The sequence below is a fragment of the Protomyctophum bolini genome, assembly GCF_963924005.1.
Source record: "Protomyctophum bolini genome assembly, chromosome: 11".
Lineage (NCBI taxonomy): Eukaryota > Metazoa > Chordata > Actinopteri > Myctophiformes > Myctophidae > Protomyctophum > Protomyctophum bolini.
In genome coordinates this window covers 37,971,537-37,990,428 of record NC_137872.1, presented here as the reverse complement: position 1 = coordinate 37,990,428, position 18,892 = coordinate 37,971,537, and positions in this window count along the sequence as shown.

Here is an 18,892-nt window from a genome sequence, read left to right as displayed (position 1 = left end):
CACTTTATTTCTTAATTGTCCCACTACTACGTTAATGTAGTGACGGCTCATAATGCACTTTGCAAAGCTCTCGCTGAGTCACAAATTGTCACGGCAGATCAGACGAGTTCTCGTCCCAGTAGCTACCCTCAATCAGTCCATCAGGGAATGAGCGCAAGGCCACACAATCCGTTGCTCCGCAACTACTTTGCCGGCACTGGGAGAACCAGGTTCTGGCACGTGGAAGGACTAGGCTCTGTGGGTTGACCCCTGTCCGGGCCCCTCCTACGTCTCACCAGGTCCACTCCTGCTAAAATTGAAAATATGTATTGTTTTATATTATGTTCATGACAAACAGTTGCTTGTTGTTCATTGTTTGTTTGTGCAGTTCCAGCAATGCATAATGTCAACGGACAGTTATGTTAATCTAAAATAAAGTTAAATTATTCCACTCCTCCTGATGTCCACTACAGTTTTAAGTTGAACCTGATTTACATCAAGCCAAGGTCTATTTTGAATGAAGGTCAATCAGCAGTAACAAGTCCAATCATATTCATGACAATAGAATATGCAAAAGATCTCTCGTGGGGGAAAGTAGCCTACATTGTATTATAGTACAAGTACTGTATGCTAATTCAATTCCAAGTTACTTTGACAGTCCTTTATCTGCAGATATGATTAAAATGACTCCAATCATTACTGATGTGATACTCGGTCCTTCTAAGACACTTTGCCTTGATTATAATTAGACACCCTGTGTAGAGGTCTAGCAGTTTGATTTGATTCACTAGTCTATTGCCCACAGGGGTAGGGAATGAGCAACGGTATATTAGAAAATGACGAATCCACTCTGTAAAATAAAGTGTGGGTGGCTCTTAAAAGAGCCTTTGTGTTGTTGGTATAATTAAGTCAATATTATTAACCTCCGAATCCGTACAGAGTGCGTCCCTGTCTCTTCAGAGCATAGACAACATCCATGGCGGTCACGGTCTTTCTCTTGGCGTGCTCGGTGGTGTAGGACAGGTGACGGCGTCACGGATCACGTTCTCCAGGAAGACCTTGAGGACAGCTGGTTTTCCACAGTTTGTTCACCACTGTGCAAACAACATACCAGTAAAATTCTTGCTCCAATGGGCAGACATTTTTTCAACAAAGACCCCATACATAGCAGCATTGTAATTTATATTTTTTCGACCTGTTGGATCTGAAACCATATTGGTGTTTATCAATGAATTTATCTAGCCTTATAACACATATTTTTTCTAATTGTGATACATGAGAGATAGGTCTATAGTTAGTGTATTGATGTTTGTCACCGCGCTCTTGTAGATGGGGATAACTTTGGCCGTTTTTACGGTGTTGGGGAAAAGGCCTGTTGAATGCCTGTTGAAAGTTGTGAATATGTGTTAATGGTGTGATTATGGTATCTATATTATATTTTTAATTAATATCATATCAATATCATAACTTTGTTTTTCAAATGATCTCACAATGTTCAGTATCTCCTGTTCCTGTACACCTCTGACAAAGATTGGATTTATAATTCTATATTCCAAGCCTTTGGGCTTCTCTGTCTCCTGGTGCTGCTATTTTATTGGCTAGGCTTAATTGGTCCTACATTGACAAAGAAATCGTTAAGGGAGTTAGAATCTCGAGAAGGGGGAAGTGCACCGGATTGTCTGGTTGAGTCATTATTATTAGGACATTTTACCAGTAGTAGTCAACGGTTGAGAAACAGTGGGATGTATACACATGGGACGCATATAGCAAAGTGCTAACTTACAAAAGCACTAATCTTAGCCCATATCCCCAGTTCCCCACCCAACACAACAGTGGTCCCCAGGTTGATTCTAAGTCAGGGTGGTGGTCCCTGGTTCACAATCAGTTGAAGACCCCTGAATTAGGCTGCCGAACGTGTTATCTATTTTGTTATTAACCCATTCTGACCGGGCACCCATTTTGGTGTTGGCATCATGTTATGCTTTAGCTATTGAAAAATAGCAGATCTACAAGCTCATATCGCGCCACCGAGTGGCGCGATACGAGCTTGTAGGTCTGCTATTTTTGAAAAATTCGAAGAACGACTGACATTTTTTTAATCTGATCTCAGGTCAGAATGGGTTCATCAGACCAGTGTGTGTCCATTGGAAACCTCGTATGAATCTGATCTCAGGTCAGAATGGGTTAAAAGTGTCAAGGCACGCAGAGCCGGGTGTTCTGTATATACAGTACAACTTCTTATGATCATATTTTTGCATTTTTCGAAAGCTATTTCAATTGTTAGGCATTCGAGTATGTTATCAACAGTAAATGTCATGCTTTGTAGTACAAAGCATGACATTTACTGTTGATAACATACTCGTTTGTACCACACTGTGTCCACATGTACTCCTCAGGGTTTTGTTAGTCCTGTTCAAGGCGAACAGTTCATACCCCTCCAAATCCACATTGGCAGCTTTCTCGTTATTCATCCAGGTTTCCGAGATCGCAATGACATTGAACTATATTTTTATATATATTAAGACTCCTACTGTTTAAAATGTATACGATTGATTCCATTTCTACAGTTTTAAAATTGATCATCAGTGTAATACTGGCAGTTGTTAATTTATATTGTCATAGAAATAATTTTCCGGATCTATATCAGACGAGCTATATATCAGACGGATCTATATAATCCATCGTCGTTTCCAGTCATCCCTGTATGGAGAGAACCGCGATGACTGGAAACGACGATGGAGCGCTCGTCTGAGGACGACCCATGCAGAGAGAGGATCTATGTCATAGCCAAATTCATATAGGTTTGTGATCTGTATGCTCAAAATTATTAAAAAATATATTGTTGGGTATTTGGGGCTTCTTACGTGGACATTCGCACCATCTATAAGCACATCATCATCAATGTCCACAGACGGGAACAGAGTGTACACACACACACTGGACACACAACCCTAAAACTGGCCTCTATACTACTATAGAGAAAGGGACACTTTATTTATTTAACCAGTAAAAAAAAGCCCACATTGAGACAAAAGTCTCTTTCACTATGTGTAAACTGGCCAAGAGAAGAGGCAAAATAAGTCACTGCTATATGGCTCCATTTCTATCTACTATCTACTATGTTCAGCTGGTGTGCATGTACACCAGCTGAACAGCCCAGTCACAGATCTGGCCTTGCTGAATTTCTCTCTGGATCAATAAAGGTCTGCCTGTCTATCTGAATCCCCTTGGCGAGCGGAGGTACAGTATTAGTATAGGCTTTCAGAGAGATACTTCCTCAAGTTCCTCACAAATACTTTCCACAGTGACCTCATACGTTTTTGTTTAAACAAGATGTACTGTTTAGTTCTCTCTGTCACATCCAGAAGTGTATGAGCTTTCCTCAACTCTTCATAGTGTCACAAACCACCTCAATCTCAGCGACAACAAGTAAGGCGAGACCATGATGTGACAGCAAATGGGTTTATACGAGACGTAATTGTGCAGATAATATATGTAGTAACAGAAAATGGTAAACATGGATAATGCGTATTGAGGCTAGGGTTGGAAACCCAAACAAGCACACACTAAACCTAAAGTTTTAGACTTTAGTCAGAAAAAGTGTGCTTTGTATATATAGTGACCATCTGTGTGGTAGTTTAGTAATAGACTATACCACACAATGAGGAATAAGCAATTATAGTCAGATCTATTTTTGACATAATCACGGGGTAATGGATGGGGTATTAAAGGACCACTTCACCACTTTTCAACCTATCTTCATATAATAGGTCACTAATAATCATGATGAAATGGGACAATTGTTTTCTACTCAGTCTGTGTCTCATAGGAGGGCTGTGGGCAGTTCAGATACCTGTCCACCAGTGACACCATCGATGGGGAATCCAAGCTAATAGAAACTGCAGGCTTTCTAGTCCTGAAAACTTGCAATGCAAAAATGGAAGCCATCGTTCTCACATACAAACGGTCGGTCAAACAACGATGTCACTGGTGGACTCCTACTGTTAAAATGTACGATTGATTCCATTTCTACAGTTTAAAATTCTCCTGAAAACTACACAGACCGAGTAGTAAAAAATGGTGCCATTTTATTATGATTATTAGAGAGGACCTATTATATGAAGATAGGTTGAAAAGGGGTGAAGTGGTCCTTTAATATTACATCACATAGGCTACCCGTGCATAAGCTGAATAATATACTGTAGCTCTCTCTCTCTCTCTCTCTGTCTCTCTCTCTCTCTCTCTCTCTCTCTCTGTGTCACTATAGCCTCCCCTCTCATCTCTGCTTTGTGTTGTTCTGTATCTTTGATCTCACTGTTCATTGGATACCGACTGCCTCTCTCACACTCTCCCGTGTCTTTCTCGCTTCCCTGCCAATTTTCTCAGTTTGTCTTCCATCACTAGTTAAGAGTCCCTCTCTCTCTCTCTCTCTCTCTCTCTCTCTCTCTCTCTCACACACACACACCACTAGCTCCCATATACTCTCTCTTTCTCCTTTCCATCCTTCAGTTCCCATCCTCTTCCTCAAATATCAGTCACTTTCCCCTCATCTCTCTCTCTCTCTCTCTCTCTCTCTCTCTCTCTCTCTCTCTCTCTCTCTCTCTCTCTCCCTCTCCCTCTCTCTCTCTCTCTCTCTCTCTCTCTCTCTCTCTCACACAGTTTCTCTCTCACACACACAGAGTCTCTCTTTCCTTCTGGCTGGAGGTTTTTTTAAATTCAGAAGCAGAATGGTTCGACTGACCCTCAAGGCTCTGGCGGTGGTGGTGGCTGTGTTTGGAGCGCTCAGCTTCGTGTGTCTGGTGGTGGCGATCTCCACAGACTACTGGTACATCATCGACACCTCCGGCTTGGTGAGCAGCAACTCCTCGCTGAAGGCTCCGAGCTCCCACTCTGGACTGTGGAGAGTCTGCTACTGTGAGTTTGCTTTGTTATACCAACATTATTATTATTATTATTATTATTATTATTATTATTATTATTATTTTTTTATCCCACGATTTTGTAACCCATTTTCACCCCTGTGTCAATCATCTAATGTGATCCTGGGCTCTACACACACCCTCCACCAACCTATAGTCCCCATATATGGGGGACAATTAAGGGGAGAGCAACGGACTTCAACTCATGCTTCCTTCATGCCTGAGTGTCCAAGTTGCTCCCTTTACACCTGACAGGGGGGAGTTTCCCTGGTTGGACGTAGCGCGTGGAAGGAACACGTTATTCCAACCAGTTCCTTTCCCCTCCATCAGGCGCCCCGGCTGGGAGGCTGGCCAGGGGGAGGCAGTTTAGTGACCAGGATTACTGCATGTTTTTCGTGAGGGTATACCTATACCCTCTCTCTCTCTCTCTCTCTCTCTAAGTTATTAAAGTGCACTTAATGTTTGATTTTCAATACAAAATAACGTATTGTATAGCTGTGTATTGGGTGTATATATTGCCCAGCCCTAACTTTAAATAATTGGATTAAATAGTAATACGTTAAAAATACATAATAAAAATCATAAAAACTGTGGGACACACATTATAACAATCTGTATTATGTATGATGTATGATGTTTATGGTCTTTATTAATAGGACGACTTCACCAGTTTTCAACCCATGGCTTCATATAAGTGGTCCTCATGCTCATTATGGTAGCCTAGAGATACCGTTTATTCTGGGGTGGGCAACTGGTGGCCCGTGGGCCACATGCGGCCCCCACCTTCATATAAGTGGTCCTCATGCTCATTATGGTAGCCTATAGAGATACCATTTATTGTCTACTCAGTCGGTGTCTCAGAGGAGCAAATAGAAACGGGAGGCTTTTTATTCCTGTTGTCAGGAACACCTCAGTATTTGGACCGTATGCAGAAATCCAGGCAACAACGACTTGCACTCAAGCACTTTTATTGGTAACTTAGAAACCCTCCCAGGGCATACATAACATACAGTCCCACTTTGGGAAACAATAGTTATAATAGAGCAACCTAACCAATAATACCTAATATACCTCCATGCTCATTAACAAAAGTCTCTTCAGCTTGGAAGCGCAGGTGGACACAGTCTCACAATCAGCCGGGGGAAGGGAGGCAACAGAGGGGCAAAGGTAGGGACGGCGGTCCAAGCGTGGTACGTCCTAGGACAGGACGTGACACCTGGAAAGTTAGCGTATTATATATGCAATGGAAGACATTGTTCTCGTATTGATAACAATGAAAATATTAGATGTTCAAAAAACAAAACAAAGGCATGATAGGTGCAGGGTTTCCTAAATGTCTCCTTAAATGCCTCCTATATATGAGACAGACCGTGTAGATTACAATATTGTTTTTTTTTATCATGAGTAGTGAAGACCAATTATATAAAGATAGGTTGAAAATGGGGCGAAGCTGTGCTTAAAAATAAACAAAATAAAGGGCAGTATATACTGTACATTGTCATTGATTCTGTTTCTCTGTGGCAGCGGAGAGACCCTGTGACTCTCTGGTCAACCCTTTTGGAAGTACAAAGAACTACACCCACTCTGTGAGACGCATCATACGTAAGCAAAAAAGCATGCATCCTCCACACACACACACACACACACACACACACACACACACACACACACACACACACACACACACACACACACACACACAGTATACACACACACAGTAACAGTATACACACACCCACCCACTCTGTTACATCCACTCTGTGAGACCTTTCACCATAGGTCAGTGGTTCCCAAACGGTGGTGCCAGGGACGTGCAGAGAGTGTTAGAGAGGCAGCAGGGGCTGAAATCCCATAAAGAAGGCATACTTTTGGACAAAAATAGCAAAAATAGCAGATCTACAAGCTCACAACGCGTCGCGCTGCGACACGTTGAGAGCTTGTAGATCAGCTATTTTAAGGGTGCATAACCCAGCACTCTTTATAGCTAGTGGAGATGCAGGTGTAACGACATGCAGATTTCTAAACAAAATGTATTCAGCGCAAAATAAAATAAATACATGTGTTCACGTTCAGGAGACTTTTGCTTTTTCTACACGTTCAGGTGTGGAAAAAAAGCATGCCTTCTGGCATGGCATGGAAAGAAGTGGCATTTGCATTTCTTAATCAGACCATAGTGTGTGTCCAGTGGAAACCTCGTATACGAATCTGATCTCAGGTCAGAATGGGTTAATCAGACCATAGTGTGTGTCCAGTGGAAACCTCGTATACGAATCTGATCTCAGGTCAGAATGGGTTAATCAGACCATATAGTGTGTGTCCAGTGGAAACCTCGTATACGAATCTGATCTCAGGTCAGAATGGGTTAATCAGACCATATAGTGTGTGTCCAGTGGAAACCTCGTATACGAATCTGATCTCAGGTCAGAATGGGTTAATCAGACCATATAGTGTGTGTCCAGTGGAAACCTCGTATACGAATCTGATCTCAGGTCAGAATGGGTTAAATGTTTTCATGTGGCTTTCGCCTTTGTTTTATACTTTTTATGGAGGGACAGATAGTAGGCTGACAGGAAATGGGGAGAGAGATGGGGGGATGGGGGGGGTGACATGCAGTAATAAGGCCGTCGGGATCGGGAGTCGAACCCGCGGCACGTACAGTACACTGCCAGACTGGATTATACCAGCCAAGGTGCCTGGACCGCTGAGCCACGGCCCAGCTAGGCCGGCATTTGCATTTGCATTTCTTTCACCATAATATAGTAAATGCTGCATTCATATAGTCTGGAAAGGGCAGTTGTTTTACAGACGGGTAAAAGGGCAGGGGCTGAAGCCCCCTTTGATGTCTATGGGCTGTATTTTGCGTGTCTTAAGTATACCAGGTCTTATTCCCTAACTTGAGTAAACTATAAAGACCTGGAGGCGTGGTCAATGCTCTTTGGCCACTCAGAATAGCCAAATGGCATTGACCACGCCTCCAGGTCTTTAGTTTACTCAAGTTAGGGAATAAGACCTGGTACTTAAGTTAAGACACGCAAAATACAGCCCTATGTGTGCACGTTCCTGGTGGTGCGTGCACCTGCTTGTGGTGCGCAAGCGCCTTCTATAGGGCCCATACTGTCCGTCTTGACTGTCCACTGAGGTGGATATACTGTAGCTATATATGCTGGATAGTCTGATCTCTGCTGCGAGGTGGTGGGAAATATACGGTATAAGTATACGGTATTGGTATGATACAAGATAACTGCCTGTAACTTGTATACGTATTTTTTGTTGTTGTGGCCGTTTGCTGTGATTGAATGGTCGATTGAATGATTGTGTCATTTATTCGTATGTGTAAACGTTGAAACATTATTGTATTTAAGTACACGCCACAGTAGCTAGTAGTACATCGTACACGTGTGTTCAATCAATTATTCAATCAAAGCAAACGGCATGAACAATATTAGTTTGTCTCTTCTACAAAAAAAAAAGTTAATTACAACAAGTCATGCATTCTATCGCGCGTGCCAAGCTGTCATTTCCCACCACGGAGTAACCTCGCATCAGACGGGCAGTGTCGGTATATAGGCCAATCAGAGGCAGCCGGGGTGTTACCATGTCTATGCTCAGCCGCACATTAGATTTATGCCCTAGGGGTGCGCAACATGAAAAGGCTAATAATGGTGGTGCTATGGATTTATTTTAAATATATTAACAACCAATATATGGCAAGTACATGCAGAATATAGCTTATAGGCCTATGCTGCATATATTATGCCTGCATATTCAGGTTCATATATGTGGATAAAAAGGAAATATATGTCTCTATATAGCTTATGCAATTTATATCCCCATGTGGGGAGGGTGCGCCGCCAGTTAGGTCGGGAACCGCTGCCATCATTATCATCATTACCTAAACTGTTGTGTATAGATCGGTGCCGCAGCATTGTACATAAGCTATAGCTACTATGTGTGTATGAATCCACACAGGCTGCCCTGCAGGGCACAATCATAGATGCGGTGTCACATTAAAGGAGAATTCCATGCTAGAATGCTTTCTTATCTTTCTTACCTTTCTTTGTAGTTGTTACGTCCCCACCAAAGAGGTCCAGGTGTTATTTTGTGCAAAAACTCCTTATTGGCTATTTTCCCTATACCATAAGCCCTCAATGAATTGCATTGCATTGAATGGGAATTGAATGGGGCTATGGGGTGTTATGCTAATTTGCTTATTTCCATCAAAATAATTAGTAAAGTGTGCCTCTTGGGATATTATTTACATTATGAAGAGAGGATATATACAAAGAAATTATAATTTTGAGCGATGGAAATAAGCGAATTAGCACAACACCCCATAGCCCCATTCAATTCCCATTCAATGCAATGCAATTCATTGAGGGCTTATGGTAGGGGAAATAGCCAATAAGGAGCTTTTGCACAAAATAACACCTGGACCTCTTTGGTGGGGACGTAACAACTACAAAGAAAGGTAAGAAAGCCTTTTAGTATGGAATTCTCCTTTAAGCGCAGCTTGCCACTGCAGAATTGATTGCCTAGTATAGAGCGTCGCAGTCCCGCCCCATTTCATGACGACGCCAGGCCCAGGAAATATAGTTCCCAATGCATTTTTCCCATAGACATTTCAAAACGTATATATTTAAAGACCTTTTAAGCGTCGTACAAAGCCAACTCTTGTCGTGACAAATCATGACAACAACCACAATATTTTGGACCAAACAAATAATAATAGGCTACGAGAGACATCTCGGTGACAGCATCCTTGCTGCAGTTATTATGTCTGATATCTTGTGGTCAAGTCATTATGATTCAATTATGTTCCTGTTTGTGTAATAAACTTTGTGAACCTTTAGCGTGATACTGTCTCGTGTCGCGCCGCTGTCGCCGTACCAAAGGTATACTTCAACCGGATCATCACACACCACCCAGCCGGCACACACTACCTGTCTGTCAAACCAGACGAGGGTCCAGTATACTACAATAATTACAAAGAAGAAAAACAACAACAAAAAGTGTTGTAACCTGCCGTTTTCTCCTTCTTTCTAATTATTTGTTCAGCCCGAAAAATGTCGTTTGTTGTCATGATTTAATTGTCACGACAAATGGCTTTGTCCGCGGCATAAACGTCTTTAAATAAATACTTTCTGACAAGTCTATGAGGAAAATGAACGGGGATTTATTTTCCGGGTCTCTGGAGGGGGCGGGACTGCGACGCTCTATAGCTGTACCTGTCCTACAGGGCACCACACGGATTTGTCTATACGGTACATACGCTGCTGGTGAATGAATGATTGATTGATTTATCGAATGAATGAACGAACGAACGAACGAACGAACGAACGAATGAATGAGAGCATTTGGAGATGAAAGGAGTTGAGGCACTTCCACAACATATTTCATAACAAACACAATAGCACTGAGGATAAAAACGGGTGTGCAGACTGCGGATGTGCATGCATGCAATGTTGGGACCAAGGGGTCATATAGCTGTGTCTGTGCTGTTTTTGCACTAATTGGCAGTCACCAAGACACTAGGGCACAGGATATAAGCTAGGGCACATGATAATGCTTCACTGCGACCAGAAATGCCATTAACATGTTCTGAGGGTGCATGTAATGTTTGTCTACCACAGAGCACTGTTATTGTAAAATATTACGAGCCTAATGGAGGCGTGTATAAACTTAGGGGGGTTGATGCTATGCCCACCACGGGGCTCCAGTCAGAGAGCATGAAGAAGGCTGACACAGTGTTGGCATTTATGGTTTTATATGAAGTTGAGTTTAGTTGATTGACAGACATGGATGGTGAAATGAATGAATGGTTTTTCGTCCAGAACGCATTCTGTTGGTCAGGTTTGTCTGTGCAGCTGCATTTTAGAACTGCCAAGGACTGTCTAAAGAGGACGAGACGCGAAGACCGTACGTGCAATGCCATGTTGGCTGTTGCTCCATGGAAGGAAAGAAACATGCGCAATGGGCTATATGCAGCCAACACTTCCGTGTTCAGCTTCCAATTGGTCTCAACTGCGCATGTTTCTTTCCTTCCATGGAGCAACATGGCGTCGCCCGTATGGTCTTTGCGTCTCGTCCTCTTTAGACAATCCTTGAGAACTGCACAGTCACATAACTGGGGTCCTGTTCCTTAGGAAGTGCCCCAACAGATGCCTGAACTAAAGTTGAAAACGGGGTCCTATAGAATGACAAGGGGTTGCCCATAATAGGCCTGTACAAAATAAGGCAAGTAAATGAAGCCATGGGGAATTTTCTACAGTTAAAGATGTGCATGTACACGCATGTAGGCCTACACACTTTGGGGCAGATTCACAACGCCGTTTACCCTCATATCGTGCAAGTGTACGGACATTTACGAGCATGCCCACGTTACGTGTGGAATTCATCATTTGAACTTGGCCTATATGCATGCAATCTATATGGTTCACAAACATGACGGTCTGACAGACAGACAGCAGACTGACAGTCACTAGAGCTAATTATATAAGTCCACATTATTGAATGGCATCAGCGTGTTTTCACTTTGCAAGTCGGCCAGTAACAGTTTTAAGCCAGCTCACCTCTCCAGCGCTCTCCTCCAAAGGTGAGATTTAATTAATGTCGCTGCCTCGCTGCGCATGCACAGAATGGTTTCGTGGTATGCTAGGCTAATTAGCCAACTGTAGCTGTAGGCATTGATCTCATAATGAACGACATAATGTCAAAATGCCTCAGCACCAATCTTGCCAAGGGCCAACTAACGCCAAATGTCCTACGAAATATTTTAATATTATTGACGACATCAAATGAATTATTAACCATTCATACATTAGCCAACTTTAATACCTCTGACGAGGTATGGCATCCAGTGTGTCAATAGAAAGGGCTTTTATAATTATAATTGCCAAATCAATAGATTAACTAGAGTTGCGTTATGAGAGTAAAGCCTATATATTTTTTTAACGTTCAGTCAGTTGACATTGCGAGAGACTCGCCTGTCAAAATAAGCTGATCTACCAGTTCATGCAGTGCAGTGCATTAGCCTGTACACAACCACTGTCTGTAGTGTGAAGTAAGGTGTCCATTTAAGAAAACACATTAAAAGTTGAAACATCGAGATACAAGGTTTCTATACCCATCAGTAATTCAGTATCTGTCCAATATCATTAGTATGACCTCATTTGCATATAAATTTAGTTTCACATTAAATATCGAGGCTTACTCTAATTATGTGTGTTTGAGTCTATGGCTTCACTTTATACTTTATCATCAGTCACCAAATGTCTGTCTGTCTGTCTGTCTGTCTGTCTGTCTCTCTCTCTCTCTCTCTCTCTCTCTCTCTCTCTCTCTCTCTCTCTCTCTCATACGCATGTATACTCAATATTTCAATCAACATTTTCAATCATGATCACTTTTCATCTCATGGTAATAATTAGAGAGGACAGCCTGAAAGGAACGCATTGATAGAGCATGCAGGTTAATGAAATCATGCTTCTTGCTTAACCGACAACACATTATGCATGTCAATGGCAGCTGCATGGACAATGCAGTACCTACATACAGTGTAGGGTAATAATAACCCCCGCTTTGCTAAAAGCAGAAATGTCTCAATTTGAGTATTGTTTTGACACACGGTGGATTGGTATACAGTACATGCTGATGTGTGTTGGAGGAGCTGGCCGATGTTTGTTTTCCAGCTGTATTGAATCAAGGTGGATTATCGTCTCTGTCGGTCGGGTGGAGACCTCATACAGTGTCCAACACTGATACTTTTCAGCATTCAAATTAAAATTAAGCAAGATCTACAGCAGCAGATCCACAAGCTCAAAATGTGTCGATTCGCGCCGCGTTTCAGTCTAAAATGTGTGGGAATATATGTCAAGTTGGGAGGATGAAAATTTCATCCGTGAGATTGTGCTAATAATAAGTGGGACAGTAGTGGGTTCAAATTGATGGGGAAGGAGTACTGGGTGGCATTGAGTTTTCAGGAATGGAAGATGGTATTTGGAGCCGAATAGTTTCAATTTGATTAATAAATAATGTTAGGAAATCGTCCGGAGATGGATCAATGTGTGTTATAGTGTGAGGTAACAGAGTTAATTATTTCAAATAGGGTCCTGGGGTTATTGCTGTTACTAGAGATGATGTTTGAGTAATAATTAGATTTGACTTGGTTTACGGCCCTCTGATATCTTCCCATCAGCTCTTTAAGGTTGATGAGTGATGAGTGCAGTTGGTTTGTCTTCCAGCTGTGTTCCACTCTTCTACAATCTCTCTTCAGTGAACGGGTTTGGTCATTGAGCCAGGGTTGTTTATTTAACTTAGGTGTTTTTTTTATTTTGAAGGGAGCAATGGAATCTAAAATAAAGGTGCAATACTGTTCAATATTGTAACCAATCCATCAATATCGGGCTGCTCAGTAAGGGGAGGATGAGAAGAAGCTACGAAGGCCTCACTATAAATGCAATAGCAGACCTAGAGTTAAAAATACGTGCTCTCACGGGAGCTGGGCAAAAAGGTGTAGGACATGGGAGAGGAGCTTTACAAAAAAAAACAGCCTTGTGGTCAGACAGGCTAAAATGAACAATCAACATTTTGGATGGCTAAACCCAGGGACATCACCAAGTCGAGTCTGTGACCTTTGAGATGAGTGGGTCCATGGACAAACTGGGTAATATCAAATGATTCAAGAAAAGCAGTAGAGAGAGGGTGGGTATAGGGCAATCGACATAGACATTGTATAGTCACCCAGCAATAAGATTTGTTTCCAAAAGTTTCCAAAACGCTGAGTGACAGCGATAGAAAATCAGAGAATTCAGTAATAAAACGCAATTCCCATTAGGGGGTCTATACATTAAAACACAGAGTTTTCACACTTTCCCTTTAATTATGAAACTAAAAACTTGGTGGTAGCGATGAGAGGAATGTTGTCCACACCTAGCCAGGATTCAGTGATAAAAAAGAAGTCAAGGTTAATATGGAACTGAATGAAATCTTGACAGATGGTCGACTTCTCTTGAGGAGCCCTGACATTTAGCAGGCCCATTACTAACAGATACAGGGATTAGAGGTGATAATGACAGGGACATTGGCATGGGGGGAGGGGGGTGCGCTTGGGTTAATTTAACAGCTAATAAATAAAGCATGAGTGTTATATGTGTCAGCAGAGAGAAAGGGGGGGCAGGCGGGGTGGGTTGGGACTAATGTGTTGGTATATGAAATGCCCGTATAGGCAAAACCAGGGATAATGGGCTGGTCATGACGATGGGACGGGGACAATTTGAGTTTTAGTGGAAGAGGAGCAAGATGAACGGGCAGTGGAATGTCAACATGACCCTCTGAAGGATCGGTGCTCTTCATTATCGTATGGTGTATGGAGTCTATGCTGTGAAGAGAGTCATACAGTGTTAAAGGCAACATGGCGGATGTAATTTGCAGTGAGTTGTCTAGTGCCTGGGGATGTTAGGGTGTATAGTCCATCAGGTTTATAAAGTGTATTTCTGGTCCAAAAAAAGTGTCAAAGTTGTCAATTAAGCCATGGCCTGTTGCAGTGCAAAATCCTCTGAGCCATTCCTGTATAGTAGGCTGTGGTTTCTGCCGGACAACAGTATAGTATGTATAGGTTGTTGATGATGGAGCTGCATTAACGATGGAATTCCTCGCTGACGTGAGGAAGTGAATAGCATGCAGTCATCCAGTATTCATATAAACAGACATAGAGGCAGCATAATCATTCATAATTAAATGTTCTGGATGAGCAGTGTCCTGCTGGTCCGCTCCACAGACAAATCCACCTTTTCACGGTTTCAACGGTTTTTATTGTCATGTCTTTTTTTTTTTTTTTGGCAAATGGCATCTTCACGGTTTATGGCTTTTGAGATGACTGTATTGATTGTGGATCGGCTTGACTCGTACTTTAACCCATTCTGACCTGAGATCAGATTCATACGAGGTTTCCACTGGACACACACTGGGTCTGATTAACCCATTCTGACCTGAGATCAGATTCTAAAAAATGTCAGTCGTTCTTCGATTTTTCAAAAATAGCAGACCTACAAGCTCGTAGCGCGCCACTCGGTGGCGCGCTATGAGCTTGTAGATCTGCTGTTTTTCGATAGCTAAAGCATAACATGATGCTAAACACCAAAATGGGTTCCCGTTCAGAATGGGTTAAACGTATGTAATCTCAGCACGCCATGACACTGCCGCGTGTCAACAACGACATGTCGCTACAGTCGTCACTGTGTGAAAGCTCCGTGATCTCATCAACAGTGTGTGTGTTTTGACTGCAGAAAATCAACAGGGATTATGACTGGCTCACCGATTCACTGATGGATTATTCCTTCCCCCAATTTATTTTTCTTTTATCTCCTTGAAAGTAGCCTATAGCTCGATAAACCACCAACACACAGTACACAGTCAGTCAGTGCCTTTAGGAACATATCGTCTCTCTTCAGGTGGAAACCGAGCTCATATGTCCAAAACTGTTACCTTTCAGGATTCAAATTTGAGAGCAACAACAGCAGATCCACAAGCTCATGCATGAGTCACATTTTGAGCTTGTTGGATCTTCTACTTTTGATGCTTTTGTGTGACACTGCATAGCGAGAGTATATGACCACGGCAAGTAGGGCGTTAATTTACGAAAAATACAAAAGGTTTAGAATATATTGGTTCTTTCTGCACAGACAGCAACGATATTACAAGAGAAAGAACAAAAGAGCTAAAGGTTTTTTTTTGATGAAACGTATCCGACCCACAGCAGTGCCTGCAGGGTATAAGATGAATTTACTGTTCTCTAGCCCAGATACATTTTTCATATAATAACGGTTGGAGTCCAACATCACAGGACATTTTCACAACGTTGCAGATCATTAGACCTCGTTAGTCTCTTGAGCCTCTATAGCTTTCTAGCTTTTTGGGAGAAAGCTCTGTTAGTTTATTATAATATTTGTGAGACGCTTTAGAGAGAGATAACATTACATGTGACCAGTGTTGCCATGCCATGCTTATTATAAGTGATATATTGTGGTATATAGTTGGTGTGTTAATTTTCTTTTTAGGTACTGAGATCAAGACCATCACTCCGAAATATAGGGACTCTGAATCCCCCGTACCTATAAACAAACAGCAGATCCAAAATGGCAGGTGGTAGCTGGGGTGGAGGAGGGTGAGCAGCAAAACGTTTAAGCAGGCAGCAGCGCAGCAGTATCAGTGTGCAGCAGCAAAGTATAAGCAAGCAGATTGAGCAGTGCAAGCTTCAAGTTGGAATGAGTGAGTGTGTGATTGGATGAAGTGAATCATGTGAATGAGAACGTGACGCTGAGGCCGCCCGATTAACGGACGGCAGCAACTGCACTGAGTTTCCTGACTTGAACTTGTTCTGTACTGTATGTACTGTATAATCTGTCAAAAATTACAGATCTTAGAGCAGGCATACTTGGTCTGCATAGTGAGACAGGTAGATATGTAACGTATGGGCACGGTGGAGGAGGATAGACTACTGTGTGATCTAAAGGAAATCGAAAATTAAATGCATTTTATTTTTTTGAGTGGTGCAACCACTCCTACAACCAGCAATGTCTGTGTACGTACCTGTGTACCTGTGTAAATGAGCACGAGTATGTGACTTATTTATACCAGTAGGGGGCGCCAGAAACAGAGAGAGGGGTAGTGCTGTGTCTCGAATGAGAGAGAGAGAGAGAGAGAGAGAGGGGAAGGGGGGGGGGGGAATTGCACCACTCAGTTCACACGTGTGTGATTTTATTGTCCATTCTACAACTCTATTAGGGAGAGACTTTTTAATAAGATAGACCCAAACCATGAATTTGTATGGTTGGCGAGGACTTCGAGAGACTAAAGCGCCTGTTTCAAAAGTTCACCTTTTCATTTGCCTCCTTCCTTGAAAAGGCCTGGTCAATGAGGAGGAGGAGGGCCATTTACATGTAAAATGGCCTTATGTTTATTTTCTGTTTTGTTTTCTTTTTTGTTCGAATAATGTATAAATATGTATGAACAGGAAGGACTGTAGTGTCGGTTGTATTCAATGTACTATAACCGCTCCTATCCAGCAGAATAACAAACGCTCCGACTGATATCTCGAGGTTATTTATGTCCCCAAGACAACGTGAAAAACTGCAACACAAAACATAACATCCTTTTAAACACAATGAATTAAGCATGAAATATGAATGTCCTTGTTGTCAGTCAATCATGATGTCCTTTTAAAGTGTCCATGAATCATGAAATGTCCAGATTATATAAACAACACAATGAAATGTACACAAACAATTAAACGATCGACAGAATTAATTACAACACTGTTTACAAACAAAAAAACAACAACATGTAACAGCATGTGCGCCTTCTGCAGATTATTTTAGGAGAGCTATGTTATTATATTCTTTGTATATTCTTTGTTTAAGGACACTCTTTTTAGACGTGGGAAGAGCTCCTTGCACCACTGAAACTCAGCTTGTTCTGACTGACTGAGTTCAGCTCACACAGGTGCAATCAATGCTGCCTCACTCTAATCACAGGGCTCTGCTCCTGCATGCCCTTCTAGGTCATAATGAACAGCTATAAAAGACCAGGCACCACACACAGCATACAAATACAATATGTACCCAAAATAAACATACATATAATGTTCACATATTATACATTTTCAGAAAGGTAAGCAATAAAATAGAATATTACAAAATCCATAACTGGGACAGCTAGGCCTACAGTACTCTGTTCATTCAAATGTGTCATATAATCCCATATGGGATGGGCCAAAGTGGCATGACACGAAAATAAATATTTCATTCATTCATTCATTTTTTTCTGCGCATGTCTGTGACAGGCCCGATGCTCATGCATTTACAGTATGCATAGTTATTAGATAGATATGACATTACCCCCGCCTCCCCGGGAAAGTTTACGCCAAGGTACTGAAAAAGGAGGTTCCGGCCGATAGTCGAACCTCAGATTCAAGAGGAGCAATGAGGATTCCGTCCTGGCCGTGGAACAATCAACTGACCAGATCTAGGGATCCTGGAGAAGGTCTGGGAGTAGATGCATATCCGGTCTACATGTGTTTTGTGGATTCGCGTTTTCCCTCGATGGGTGGCTGGCATCTCCCTTAGAGATAGGGTGAGAACTTTAAGTTCAGTCATGCGAGATCTGGTTAGGATGCCTCTCGAGCGTCTCCCTATAGGGAGGTCCTCGATGCACGTCCCACTCGGAGGAGACCCCCGCGGGGGCAGACCAATTGGATGAGATGGAAGGATTACATCGGCTCACTGGCCTTGGTTGGAAGGCCTCGGGATCCCCCAGTTGCCACCATGATCTGACTATAAGCAGTTGAAGATGGATGGATGGATAGATGGATGTATTTATTATTTTTAATTGGTAGGGACCGAGCTGTATAAGATAAGATGTAAACATGCTCGGGATAATGCCGTTTTGCATCTGTAGTCCCTCGTGCCTATTATTTAACAAAATAATCAATGCAAGACAAGATGAGTGACATGGCCACTTCACTTGCAATCCCCTCCCTGCATGCATTCATCCACCCACCCTGCAGGAGCAGTGGGGTGCTATTGACACATTTAGAAACTGAGAAAACAGCCAGCATTCGATCCACAGAGTTCGTTTTACATCCCCACGGACATGAGCAACGGACGCATTTCAACCCAAGCGCTCTTCGTCGGCGTGGCTAATTAAATCACACATCCATCCTAAACCGTCATTAGCAGCGTGGGCACTGTTACAATTGTACCCTAACAACTAACTATTAGGAGCAGTGGATGCTGTTATGAAACACTGTTCTACGTATTGGACCCTCGTCTGGTTCTGGTGTGTGACGACCCGGTTGGCAGTTCCATGGTTCGGCGGCGGACAGACAGACAGGCCGGCCCGGGAGAAGAGATTAACATGACACGGAGACATGGTTACATTAAAACGTTCACAAGGTTTTATTACTCATGCAGCAGCATATATATCTTGGATACTTCATGTCC